The sequence below is a fragment of the Solanum verrucosum genome, unplaced genomic scaffold, assembly GCF_900185275.1.
Source record: "Solanum verrucosum unplaced genomic scaffold, falcon-dt-bn FXZP01000446.1, whole genome shotgun sequence".
NCBI classification, from domain to species: domain Eukaryota; kingdom Viridiplantae; phylum Streptophyta; class Magnoliopsida; order Solanales; family Solanaceae; genus Solanum; species Solanum verrucosum.
In genome coordinates this window covers 194,428-209,274 of record NW_026020482.1, presented here as the reverse complement: position 1 = coordinate 209,274, position 14,847 = coordinate 194,428, and the positions used below count along the sequence as shown (strand labels likewise).

The window sequence follows — 14,847 nt, the reverse complement described above, 5'->3', positions numbered from 1 at the left end:
AAAAAAGAATCATTATAGCAGTGATGCCAATTAGATAGCAGTTAAGTCTCATATGCCTTTATAATCTTATCACATGTAGCTGGGGAGAGATGTACTTTAAATATGTGAACCTCTTTTTTTAGAAAGTGGCACATCAATTCACTAAGACGGTTGTTCCTCTCTAATCTTTTGACCTAAAAGAGGCAAACCCAACTATATCTTTTTTTCTGTATTGAAATAGAAGAAATCTACATTCTAACTACAAACTATAGTCATCAGTGCAATAATTGTTAATAGTTGAATGTGGGGGTTAACTAGTCGTTGTCACTACTATATCTTCCTTCTGTAAAAGAAAAAAAACCAAAAGGTTGATCAACATTAATCTTTATGACAAAATGGTAATAATTATGTAGCAAATGAGTCGCCTTACTTCCGGAAGGTCTTTTTACTTCCATGGCTTCTTTCTTCTCTTGACAGCTTGACAAAGGAAAGGGCCATCCCACGGACGAGAGTTTCTTGTATTGGAGGACCCAACATGTATTGAAATACCTTCTGCAGGCTTTATTTCTACTTGACAAATGGCACAGATGTATAACTTAAACATGTTGCAAATTGGATATTTAGCATCTAATCTGCAGTTATAAGAAGAAACCAAATATAAGCACTAGTACACACAACATGTATATAGAAACAAAATTGATATATTAGAATACAAAGCATGACCAGACCTGTCAGAAAGTGACGCAGATCCTTCCTCAAATAGTTCTTCAACCACATCTGGTTCAACATAATCTCTCTCAGTATTAGAACACGACTAAGAAGTTTTCTTGCGAAATATAGACTTAAACACTTTTTTCCCTGACTTTTTGGGTGGTGGCTGGGGAGGATTTGGCTTTTCTAATGGCTGTATGTCAACCACAATACAAGTTGTGTCATCTCGAATTCCTTTTGGCTGCACCGCTTCCTGTATGTTGGAGGAAAGATGTGAGAATCGATTGTAAAAAAAATAAATCAACTAAATAATCTGATAAATAACATACATGAAGTAATATAATGATCTTATTCTTACCTTAACAATTTGACAAGCTGCAACATCCGGAGACATTCCACGACAACATTCGACCGATATTTCTGCAGACAAAGCATCCCAGACACCATCACTCGCAATTACTAGTCTTCCACCTGCTGAAGATAGCTGTTTGCATAATGTTTTACAGTGTTCAGGACATGTTTAATATGCCAAAGAGATAAAGAGCCTAATTAACATATAAAAGTTGACATCCTACTGTCCTAGAGAAAAGGGATAATCAACATGAATATTACACAATTTCAGATATGGAAATCATAATTTACATATTTCTTTCTGATATAGGTAACAAAAATAACTCCATCTATCCTCAAATTGACTTCTTGCAAAGGGATATCATCATTATTAGATTCAAACTTTCAATAAAAAATACTACTCTATCCATCCCATTTTATGTGAGGTAGTTTGACTCGGCACAGAGTTTAAGAAAGAAATGAAGACTTTTAAAACTTGTGGTTCAAAATAAATGATAGAAATTTGTCTTACTGTAAATCATTTCATTAAGGGTAAAATAAACATTTTATAGTTAAATTGTTACTTAATATAAAAATATGTCATTCTTTTTTGGACTGACTAAAAAGGAAAGTAAGTAACATAAATTGGGACAGAGAGAGTAGCTAATTTACAATACAACTTCAATATTAGAATATTTCAAATTGCACTGCCATCTTCCCTAATTTGATGTGGACAATTATAAGTGGTGATAATTGTAATAGACTTATCAAGTGAATGCTTAAATGTTTTTTAAGCTGAAATATATAATTGCAGATACACAAAGGAAATATACACTTGATCAAAGGACCCAAAATAGAAAATGCAAAGGGGAATCACATAATAGACAAACCTTCACTTGTTTTACATAGGGTACAGGAACAATGAACTCGCCAACATCCATATCACCAATGGATCGTGAAAGGCATAATCCACCAGGCCAACATCTCAATGGACCAATCTGAAATCAATTGATAAGACAAACATCTTCAAGAAAATAAATATAAGAACAAAAATAGACAAGTGAAAGAACATATATAAAAATTATGACATGCTAATAAAGAAAATTATGAGTCAGAAGTTCCTATTGCAAGTAGCTACGAAGAGGTATATAGTGGTCCAAACATGATTATTTCATGTAGTACATTTCCATTAATTACCACACTCTGTAAATGTTGAGTACACAAAAGAAGGAAAGAGTGAATTCGGACATATCATGATTATTGCATGATATGTCCAAGCATTAATAAAAAGTTACCTGTGTACCACCACCAGTATTAAGCCGACCAACCTCTCCACCACTTGTTGCTATGCGTTTCCTCCTATTTAATTCAAAATATATAAATAAAATGTTAATCTAGAGGTAATCCCATATTCATAAATTATTGAACTCATAGAAGGCCCAAATCTCACTCTTCTTCATTGCACTCTAGTCTATGATCAGCTGATAGATGATAAATTTCCCATTTTGCAGATTCCAATACACACAGAGAATCACCAACTGATGCAACTGTTACAACCCATCCTTCAATTATAACAAATGTGACCGTTGTCCCTGATTTTTGTGCTGCAACGTCACATAAAAAAACTTCTTAATAGTATATATTCATACTAGTTCTTGGAAAAACTATACTGATATTTTAAGTAAGATATTCTATCATGAAGTAAAGAAGGTAATTGGAAATATGACTATTACAAGCATAACTATATTGAAGGACTTAATGTAACCTTCTATTCACCAGCTAGCTTAAATAATGTATGTAACATAAGTTGGAGAAAATGAATGCATTGAAACAAAACACAAAAAACAACTCTTGTATTTAAAGTAGGAAAATTATGCAAATAAAAGAAGAAAAGACTCCAACTTGATGCATTCCAAGTAGATTGTCTCTGTTTTTTTTGTGATGTTACTACATTTCACCTTCCAAAAGACAAAGAGGTAATGTTGGATCAATTTATAAAAGGTGAATACAAGTTTATATATAGTTGAATCCAAGAGTTTAGAAGTTAAAGTCTAATTCAATGACCTGCCTCTTAGATTCGTGATATCCAACAGAAAAAGAACTACTATAATAGAACTTCCAATAGGTCATTACAAGTTATATAGCAAACCCCATAAATTCATTACTTGAGTTATAGGTTCAAATCAAATTGTTTAGAAGCAATAGTAATAATATTATAATAATCAAGCACACACAATAATACTATATCATCTAAATGATGAGGTTTCTTCTATCATTTATATTTTCATTTGTATTGACCCTTGAGGTCATTTTCTCTATTTTCAGTAGTTTTGGTGTTTAGGGATTTCCTATAGCGGCCCGAGTCATTTACGACGGACTGATGGTTCGGTCACTCGATAGTTCATTTGATTTTATGCAAGTTTTTATGATTTAGAGATTTTAAAATTTGAACGGTTGAATTTAGTCAAATATTTTAGGTAAACGACCTTAGAATGTAATTTTGATGATTTCGTTAGATCATTAATATCAATTTTTAGTCTTGATGGACCTTTCGTTTGGGTCTCAAGACTTCCTAACTCATTTCAAGCTATCTTGTGGCTTTTTGGCAAAAATGTAGCCTTGCGTGTGGAACCAACTTTTGGTCGAGTAGATCTTGGACGGAAGTTTCAACATCATTGAAGAATCCAGAACATCAAATTTAGTGGGGTAGCATAGTTTGTTTGTGTTCATGAGGTTTTGAATTAATTTTGAGGACCCATTCAAGGAGATTTCATCTTAGCTTTGGTTGATGCCAAGGTTGTTGACGCAACTGCTTTAGCAATGGCAGGCCAATTATGGCCCAAATACTTAAGCGGTTTTGCAGTGACCACTTTTGCAGTCATCGTTGACAGATTATATCTGACTCAACTTTTTTTTCACTTTTCATAAGTGAAGAAAAGAGTTTGAGAGCTCAGTTTTTGGCAATATTCATGGGAATTCTTATATTTAAGCTAGGATTAGCATGGGGACGTCGTTAAGATCACTATTTAGGCTCCTAAGTTCTCGTTTAAATTGTTGAATTTTGCTAAAACTGGGTTTTATGAAGATTGTTTCTTGTTGGGCAGTTTAGAAGTGTTTAAGAGCTTAGATTGTGCGCATTTTGGGGGCAGATGTTCGTTGAGCTGGTTGGAACCTATTGACAGAGTTTATTTTGTGATTCCTATGTAGGTCCCACATTGACATTTTGGCTTGATTTTAGACCCAATTTTGTTTGTTCCAATATGGGAGTAAAAATGATAGTATGAATGCCGACATCACTATTTTGATAGTGTGGCATCATTTGGAGGCGGCTCAGATGGGAAAAGATTCTATTTAAGGGTTTGGAGCATGCATGTTTTTCTTCGAGGTACAGTATGACTTACTATTCTTAAACCTTACTTGTTGATTGTCTTTAGATGATAAGTTGCTAAGTGTTGGGTTGGTATTTAGAAGGATTCCCCTTTTTATTGTTATTTGATTGATTTAGCTGTGTTTTGATTGTATGACGAATTATTGGGTTGATCATGAGTAGTTGAATGTTATATTTATTCCTATAAGTTGTGAATAGGCTAGAAAGATCTTAGTAATAAGCCTTAGCCTAGGTTGGGTAGTATTTGCATTAGATGTTGGCTTCTATGGTACGTGGAGCTAGATTGAAGAATGTACTAGGTTAGACACAACCCTCCAAGCTAGGTTTTGACCTTCACATAGCCCTATTAGTATGTGTGAGTGGCTGGTTATTGTGAGATGACTATCTAGAATCATTTATGACCCTATTCATTTTTGTGAGAAATTTGACCCGAGGTGAGATTTTGAGAGGGGCTAGTTAGTGTTATCGCTATTCTGATGTAAGATTCTGAGATATGCTAGTGTTATGTACATCTAATCTAACGTAAGATTTTGGTAGCTACTAGATTTCTATGTAGTCATTCCGACGTTTCTAAGGCTTTCTAATATAAGATTCTAGTAAGGACAAGCTATTATGATGTAAGTTTCCGGGATGTGCTAGATTTTTAATTAGGCTTTCTAATGTAAGATTCTGAGAAGAACTAGTTATTTCGATGTAAAATTCTGGGGTGTCTTAGGTTCTTTCAATACGTTCTGATGTAATATTTTGGAAAGAAATGGTTATTCTGATATAATATTCTGGGAGATGCTATGTTACCTACTGTTATCCCAATATCAGATTCTGGGCTAGTGTTGATGGTCATTTTTTAGTTGAGGCTTGTAGGGTAGCTCTTTTGTGCACCTATCAGGTTTGTGAGGTTTCTACCAGATTATTAATTGTTTGATTTTATTGTTATGCCTATGTTTGTAACTTTAAGGCTTGTGGGGGTCCTGTTAGGTTTATATAACTTTATTGCTTTTCCCATTTACAGCCATAGCCTTATTATGATTCAGGACTAGCCATGTCTTTAGTTTTGCATTATTATCTCATTATTTACTTCCTTGTTATTATGTTTTCAATCACGAGCTTGGTCGTCCTATGATGCTTACTGAGTATCCATTATTTTGGTACTCATACTATACTTGACATCTTTTTCCTTGACGTAGATCCAAGCGCTAGTCGACCTTATTGATTCTCGTGGTGTTGTAGCTGATATTCTGGAGACTAAGAGTGAGCTTGTTAGTTTACATGATTGTCCCATATATTTTTGTATATTTATTATTAGTCTTTTGTATTTTTAGATAGTGTGTATATCTTTTGTATGTGTCTAGTTTGTACTTGATTTTTTGTAGTAGCTTTGCACTAGCATCCACTAGGTTTTTGGGATGGATATTGTGTTTTTTTCTCGTTCGAGGGATATATATATATATTACTTCTTATTTTTGTTGTTTGAATGATCTTATTATGCTTCGATCTACTTATCGTCTTCTTAGGCCCATTATCATTTGTTCATGTATAAGTGTTGACTTACATGCTATTGGAATTTAGAATGTGTCATCATGACCCCAGTTTTGGATCATGAAATGTTAGTATCAGAGCTTGAGATTTAGCGGTGTAGTTTGTCCAAGGATAATATCTATTAGAGTCATGTGGATTGGTGCGAAGATGTCTATAACTTATCTTCAGTAGGCTATAGGACATCTTTAGGAAGATTCTTTCTTTTAATTCCATATTGTGCGTTTTTAGTCCTGTTGGTATATGGAATTCTCATTTGTTTCAACCTTTCGTCGATGGTGCCTATGAAAGGTGTCGCAGCTAGGGACAATGCTCCTGAGCCAGTAGGTAGAGCCCTTACTAGGGTTAGGGCTAGGGTTGACCTCGAGGTTGTGCACGAGCTATTGCACAAGCTCAGGATCGATCTAGAGACGTGACTCTTGATCTGGTTATTGAGCCACAACATGTACCTATTCCTTAGCAGTCGATGGGGCTAAGACCAACTTAACTATTACCTAGTCCTACAGTTGCATTGGGCCTTCAAATTGCCATCACTTAGCTATTAGCGGTACTAGGGGTATAGGGCAGTATCAAGTGGGTCCAGGAGTGTAGCCTTTCATTTTGGATCCCAATGTAGAAATATTACCACCACCTGTTGTTACTCAGCCTACGACACTTGAGGCCGCCATGATAGTAGAGGTGTAGAAGATGTTCGGAAGGTTCTTGAGATTGGCTCCTCTAAGGATTTTAGAGGCTACAAGAAATGATGCTTACGAGTTCTTGACTATTTGTCGTGAGAGGTTGTATGCCTGGGTTTGGTTGTGTCCATAGGGGCCCATTATACTTCATATCAGTTAGACAACCACCCAAACAATGGTGGCGTACATTCATAGAGTGTATCCCAGTAAGGTCCTTTCCTTTAACTTGGATGAAATTTTCTGTGTTCTTCCAGACCAAGTTTATGCCCCATAGTATCATGGACAGATTAAGAGACCTACTTACTAGACTAGAGTATGGCTCCATGTTAGTACTGGAGTATGTGACCCATTTTCATGAGCTCTCCAAACATGCTACTATGATTTTGACTACAAAGAAGGAAATAATTTGGCGCTTTGTTCGAGGTTTCTGCTCTGGATTGCTACAAACTCCTTTATATTGATGGGTAGATCATTTTTAGATGTAGTTGAGAATGCTCATACTATATAGGAACTCCATCATGAGCCTCATAGGGAAAGTAATATTAACACTCGCTTCTAAGGCAGCTATAGTAGTTCTCAATCCTGTAGCAAAAGCTTCTTAAGCAGAGGTCGGCATGGTTATCAATCTGAAGGGCAGACAATTGGGCACTTTTCGCCGACCAGTTCAGGCCTCCCACCAAATTCAAGTCAGGGTGGATCAAATAGTTTTCCACCTATACCTTAAGGTGATAGAGTTTGCTTTGAGTATGGCGATGTTGGACACTATGCTAGATATTGACCCAAGCATAGACTTTTATCGCCTCCCAGTAGATAATGATCTTAGGTTCGTAGGGGTGGTCTAGAGTACTCAAGGATGTTCTCAAACAAGAAGAGAATATGGTAGAGCTGAAGTCGAGTCCAGGGGTGGGCATGGTCATTTCTATGTAGTTCCTACTTGGCTGTAGGCTGATGCCTAATTCAATTATTGTAGGTATGATCTCAGTTTTCCATCAATAGACCTTTGCTTATTTTGATCAGGATCTACATATTTTTATGTGTCTATTTATTTTTCTCATTGATTGGAGTTTCTTTCTGAACCTTTTCTCAGTTTCATTGAAAGTATCAACTCCCGTGGGTGATTCTTTAATAGTTGATCAGGTTTGTAGTGCTTTTATGGTGACGATCCGAGAGTGCGACTTATGATATGACCTTATTTTGTTTGATATATCATATTTTAATGTTATTCTTGGAATGGACTGATTATTACCCTATCATGCAGTTCTAGATTGCTTTGCCAAGACTATTACCTTAGCCATGCCATGTGTTCCTCAATTTGTGTGGTAGGATTTATGTAGCGCACACCAATTGAGATTATCTCTTATATTCGGGATCAAAGATTTGTATCTAATGGGTGCCTGGCCTATTTGGATTATGCACATGATGTTAGCAGGGAGGTCCCTATAGTTTATCCTATCCCTATTATGCTTGAGTTCTCAAATGTCTTTCCTACGGAATTACATGGCCTTCTTCTTGAGTGTGTTATTTATTTTGCTATTGATGTAGAGTCGATCACTCATCCTATTTCTATTCCACCCTACTGTATGACACCTATTGAGCATAAATAACTAAATATTCAGCTTTGGGATCTTTTGTGTAATGGCTTTATTAAACCTAGTGTCTCACCTTGGGGTGATCCCATTTTCTTTATGAAGAATAAATATAGTTCTATGCATTTATGTATTGATTACATGCAACTAAATAGGGTGACAGTGAAGAATAAGTATCCTATGCCTCGTATCGATGAATTATTTGATTAGCTTTAGGGTGCCACATTGTTTTATTAGATCGACTTGAGATCTAGTTATCATAGTTGTTAATTAGGGAATAGGACATCCCTAAGACAAATTTTAATACTCGTTATGACTGTTATGAGTTCCTAGTGATGTATTTTTAGTTGAGCAATGGCCCAGCGATATTTATCGACTCGATGAAACCTGTTTCTAGGCCTTATATAAAATCCACCATTATTATGTTCATCAATAATATTTCTATGCAAGAAGTAAACGGATCATGAGCAACATTTGAGGATTATGTTCCAGGCATTGAGAGATCAACGACTTTATGTGAAGTTCTCAAAGTGTGAGTTCTTTCTTGAGTTTAGAGCCTTCTTGGGGAACGTGGTATTCAAGTATGTAATTATGGTAGACCCAACGAAGATTGAGTCCATCCTTAGGTTGGCAGACTACTATGGATTCATAAAGGGCTTCTCTTTTATAGCTGCACAATTGACCAGTTGGTTATGCTCTGATGCAGTAGAGCCATGCTATAGAATATGTATCAAGGCAACTTATGGTGTATGAGCGCAACTACACCACTCATGATTTGGAGTCGCAAATTGTAGTTTTCACTATTAAGATTTGTAGGCACTACTTGTATGAAGATAATTATGAGATCTTCACAGATCATTGGAGTCTTTAGTTTATTTTGAGCCAAAAGAATCTTAATTTCAGTTTGCATAGGTAGATTAAGCTTCTAAAGTACTATAATCTCTCTATTCTATACCATTCGGGAATGGTAAATATGGTGGCAAATGCCTTGAGCTAGAAGGTAGTGAGTACGGGGAGTCCATCCTTCTTTCCTATTTTAAAGAGACCCTTGGCATTGGACATCTAACACTTTGCTTGTAGATTAGTTAGGAATATATCTCCGATCCCAGTCGAGTTTTAGCTTGTAGCGATGCTTGCTCCACCCTATTTGAGCATATTCATGGTTGTTAATCTGAGGATGAGGGTTTAAGGCAAATTGGTGATCAAGTTTGGAGCGATGGCCCTGGTGAGGTGACCTTAGACTCACACGGTATTTGAGATTTTGCCAATGTATTTGTGTTCCTTGAGTTGTAGATGTGATTCAAATGATACTTTAGGAGGTTCACAACTCTAGATATTCTATTCACCCGGGCACAACCAAGATGTATAGAAAATTAAGGAAACATTACTTATGGAGTGATATGAAGAGGTATATAGCAATATATTAAGCTCAATGCCTATGTTGTCTGTAGTTAAAGGCTAAGCACTTGAGGCTTGACAGTGAGTTTTAGTGATTACCCATTCCTAAGTGGAAGTTGGAACTGATCACTATGAAATTTCTTGTGGGATTGCCACAAACTTCTTGCAATGTTAATAGAATTTTGGTCATCGTGGATGGATTGACCAAATTGACTCATTTCTTTCTCATTCAGTCTTCCTTTAGTGTCGAGTGGTTGGCTCATAACCATGTGGAAGACGTTGTTTGTTTTCATAAGGTGCAATGTCTATTATCTCTGATAGAGGTTCTCAATTCAATCCTATTGCCTAGAGGGAATTTCAGGAGGAGTTAGGTACTTGGGTTTATCTTAGCACAACATTTAACCCACATACGGATGGGCAATAAAAGTGGACTATTTAGATTTTTGAGAATTTGCTTTGAACCTATGTGTTTGACTTTTAATGATAGTGGGATCATTTTTTTGGCTTTGGCGGAGTTTTTTTTAATAATAACAACTACCATTCAAGTATTTAGATGGCCCGTTCGAGGTATTGTATGGTAAGAGTTGTCGATCTCCGGTTGGTTGGTTTCACACTTTGGATTCTAGGCCTCATGGTACAAACTTGCTTCAGGATGCTTTAGCTTGAATTCAAGTTATTCAAGACAGGCTACGAGAAACTGAGAGAAGGCAGAAAAGCTATGCCGACTATAGGCTTTGTCCCTTCAGTAATGATGTTGGTAATCTTATGTTCCTCTTAGTGTCACCTTTGGAGGGCATGCTGTGATTTGAGAGGAGGGATAAGATTAGCCCCGTATATATTAAGCCTTTTGAGATTCTTTGAGGAGTTACAGTTGTTGTTTATGAGTTGGACTTGCCACTTGCCTTTTCAGTTGTTCATCTAGTTTTCCATGTGTCAATAGTTCACTGATATGTTTCTGACAAGTTCCATGTGCTTCGGTATGACTAAGTCCAGCAAGATGATCGTTTGAACTTTTTGGAGGAGCCAATTGCTATCTTGGATATGGATGTAAGGTTGTTGTGCTCGAGAGATATTCTTGTGGTTAAGGTTCAGTGGAGACACCATCCAGTCGAAAGGCTTCCTAGGAGATCAATCATGACTTGCAAGCTCAACATCTCTACCTATTCGAGCCTTCATATATTTCTTAACTATTTAATTTTGAAGTAGAAAGTCCTCTTAGTAGTGGAAATTGTAATGACCATCAAGGTCATTTTCTTTGTTTATAAATATTTTTAGCATTTAGGGCTTTACTATCGAGTCCCAATTCATTTATGACTTGCTGGGGCTGATAGTTTTGTCACCGGATCGTTTGTTTGGTTTTTATGAAAGTTTTTCTATTTTTGAGCTTTTGAAGTTAGAACAGTTCATTATGGTCAAAACTTTAGGCCAAAAACCTTAGAATGCAATCATGATTGTTCAATTAGCCTGTCATATTGAATTTACTTTAGATAGATCTTTGATTTGGGTCCCTAGACTTCCATACTCCTTTCGAGCTACCTTTTGGCCTTTTGACAAAACTGGAGCTATGGGTGTAGGACCCACTCTTTGTCAATATAACCTCAAATGGAAGTTTTGATATCTTCGTTCAATCTAGAACATGGAATTTTGTAGGTTATCATAGTTTATTATCTGCACGAGGTTCAAAACAAATCCTGAGGACCCGTTTAGAGAAGGATTTCATCTTAACCTTGCTGATGCGATTGCTTTATCGATAGCCATTTTAGCGGCCCTTGATTGATTTAGTCGTAGCTTCTTTAGCAGACCTTGAGCTCTTTAGCAGTGGCCGACTAACTATGATTTTGCTGCTTTAGTAGCCACTTGCCCGCTTTTGCGATCATCACTGGGAGATTATATCTCATTCTTTTTCTTCACTTTTCATAAGTGAAGAGAAGAGTTTGAGAGCTCTATTTGTGGGAATTCTCATCTTAGAGCTGGGATTAGTGTGGGGAGGTCATTAAGGTCAATATTCACACTCTTAAGCTCGAAAGTTCTCATTTCAATTGTGAAGTTTAGTTAGTAATGAGTATTGTGAAGCTTGTTGGTTGTTGGGCTGTTTTAAAGTGTTTTGCAGCTCAGATTATGCCCATCTTTACATACAATTTCCTTGAGCTTGCTGGGACCTATTGATGGAGTTAATTTTTTATTCCTATTGCAGGTCCTGCATTGCCATTTTGGCTCAATTTTAGACCAAAAATCAATTTTTGTAGTATGGATGTCGAAAAGATTGTATTGACATCATGATCAATATTTTAATCCATAAACATCGTTAGGAGGCATCTCAAAGGGAAAAATATAGATTTAGAGATTTGGAGTGCACGTGTTTGGCTTGAGGTAGATTACAACTTAATATCCTTAAACCTTGCTTGTTGATTATCCTCAAATAAGAATTTGCTAAGTGTTAGGCTAGTATTTAGCATGAGTACTTGTTTTTATTATGATTTGATTGATTTAGTTGTGTTGTGATTATATCAGGAATTATTGGGTTAATCATGAGTAGTTGATCTTATATTTGTTCTCGTGAATTGTGAATAAGCTCGAATAGCCTTACTATTGATGTTATTGACCCTTAGCCTAGGTTTTCTAGTATTTTCCTTAGATGTTAGCTTATCTGGCATATGGTGATTGATTCTAAAATGAATTGGGCTAGATACATTCTTTTGAGATGGGTTGTGAATTTTGGATAGCCCTACTAGTATGTGCGAGTGGATGGTTATGGTGAGATAACTACCAAGACTCATTCAGGACCCTAGTCCTTTCTGTAAGACACCTGACCCAAGGTGCAATTTCGAGAGGGGCTAATTAGTGTTGTTGCGCTATTACGATGTAAGATTCTAGGATATGCTAGTGTTCAGCACAACTGCGATGTAATATTCTGTGAGCTACTAGGTTATTGTGTATTCATTCTGATGTAAGATTTTGAGATCGACTTGGTTTCTATGGTTTTCTGATGTAAGATTTTGCAAAGGACTAGCAATTTTGATACAAGTTTCAGTGATGTGCTAGGTTTCAATAAGGCTTTCTGGTGTAAGATTTTTGGAAGGACTAACTTTTCCAAAGTAATATTCTAGTGTGTGCTACGTTATTTCAAAGATTTCCAATGTAATATTTTGGGAAGCACAGGATTTTCAGATGTAAGATTCCGATAGATGCAACCACCAGGTGTTATCCTAATGTTAGATTCTGGTGTTATCCCGATTCCAGATTCTCGAAATGTTTTCATCGTCATTTTTGAGTTGAGACTTGTAGTGTATCTTTGTGTGTAGTTGATGGGTTTATGGGGGTTTGGTCAGGTTATTAATTATTTGATTGTTATTGCATGTCTTTGTTTGTACCTTCTTGTCTTATGGAGGTCCAATTAAGTTTATATGACTTTATTGCTTTTGCCACATATGTTTAGTAGCCTTATTATGATTCAGGACTAGCCACTCCTTTATTTATGCCTTATTACCCTGTTGTTTACTTACTTGTTATTATGTTATTTCAATCGCAAGTCCAGTCTGCCTATGAAGCCTACTTAGTACATGTTGATTTGGTACTCATACTGCATTATGCACCTTTTTTCTTGATGTATATGTGAGCGCTAGTCGACCCCGTTGATCATCATGCTACTGTAGTTGACATTTCAGAGATTGAGGGTGAGCTTAGTTGCATTTATGGTTGACTCATCTTTTTATATATATTTATGACTAGTATTTTGTATTTCAAGCCAATATTTGTATTTCTTGTATATGTCTAGTCTGTACACGATCTTTTGTAGTAGTTTTTCACTAGCATCCACTAAGTTTTTTTATGGATATTGTATTTTGTCCTTGTTCAAGGGTAATATATATATATATATATATATATTCTTTTTATTTCCATTACTTTTTCTTTGAACTGTCTTATTATGCTTTGTTTTACTTCTTTTGCTCCGTAGGCCTATTATCGTTTGTTTTGAAATAATGGTTGACATACCTGTTGGTAGGATTTAATAAGTGCTACCATGACCTCATTTTTTGAGTTGTGACATCATGGCAACTTCATGTTAAGATTTATAATAGCTTCCTTATATATAGAAAAAACTAATACCTTTTTCTTGGAATTCTTTGTCTGTCTTGACGAATCCTGCAACCAAAGCCCTAGGCAATGCTGCAACCCACTCATATCTATTAAGGTCTGCGGGAATAGCACTCAATACATTCTGCAATAGATTCTCTTTAGTATATATAGCGGCTGCCGACCCATTGTGTCCATCAAATAACTAGAAAAGGAATGAAAAAAATATAAATGACAATAATTATATTAATACAAAAACGAGGACGTGTGACTACATATATTTAACAATTTGTCAAGAATAAATTTTTTAGCTCAAACATGCAAAATTCGTAGGTGAAAATGTAACACAACAGTGCATTGTTTGCAAAAATTATATTTTCCGTGCAATAAATTTTAAAAGGGAAATTAAAGTATTTCTCCGAATTCTTGAAATAACTGTTGATTCTACATAGAAAATAAGTTAAAGAAAGGCAAATGGGGAAAACATCAAATTTTGGCACCATGGCTAGTTTTCTCAAACATATAGGATACTACATAACATATCAAAGGTCAACTTGAAATTTATGGCTCAATGTAACAATTTGTTAACCTAAGGAAAGGATGACAACATTAGGTGATAAAAAACTCTATTGAGAATTTTAAAGATAACATCCAACATGATAAATTTCATTACACCATAGAAAATAAAAACATCTCGTAAAAATCATAAGATAGAAACATAATAACGTACCCCAAAAATCGAAAAGGTAGTGACTTCATCTCCCAAAACCCGTTGGCATTTGGGCTTGAGGAAGGTGAAGTCTTCTCCTTTCTTGATCTGATTAGCTTGACCATGAGAAATATCGGGTCTTTCAATCTTCTCTTGGGATAGTTCCCGCTTCAGCAATACAGACGGTGGGACTGATTGATGTTCACCTTTAGACAACATTGTTCGGTCCCTTCAAATTTCATAAAAAATATGTGTTTTATTAATTTCAAAGATAACATAGCTTCCCAAATTTAATTCTACATTGTCAGCTTATCCATTTCACTCAAAAAAAATCAAAGGTTGTCCTATATAAAACAAAAAATAACAACCCAAATTAATATCTCTTGGAAACAAAATCAACCACAATTTATATATGATCAAATAAAAGGTCACATGGAAAAAGATAATTCCACCAATGCCCAA

General features: G+C 35.7%; 1 pseudogene; it reads right to left on the bottom strand.

Moving 5' to 3' along the window:
- Positions 1 to 293: 293 nt before the first annotated feature.
- On the bottom strand, positions 294 to 14,610 carry LOC125809512 (probable protein phosphatase 2C 12; annotated as a pseudogene).
- Between the last annotated feature and the right edge of the window lie 237 nt (positions 14,611 to 14,847).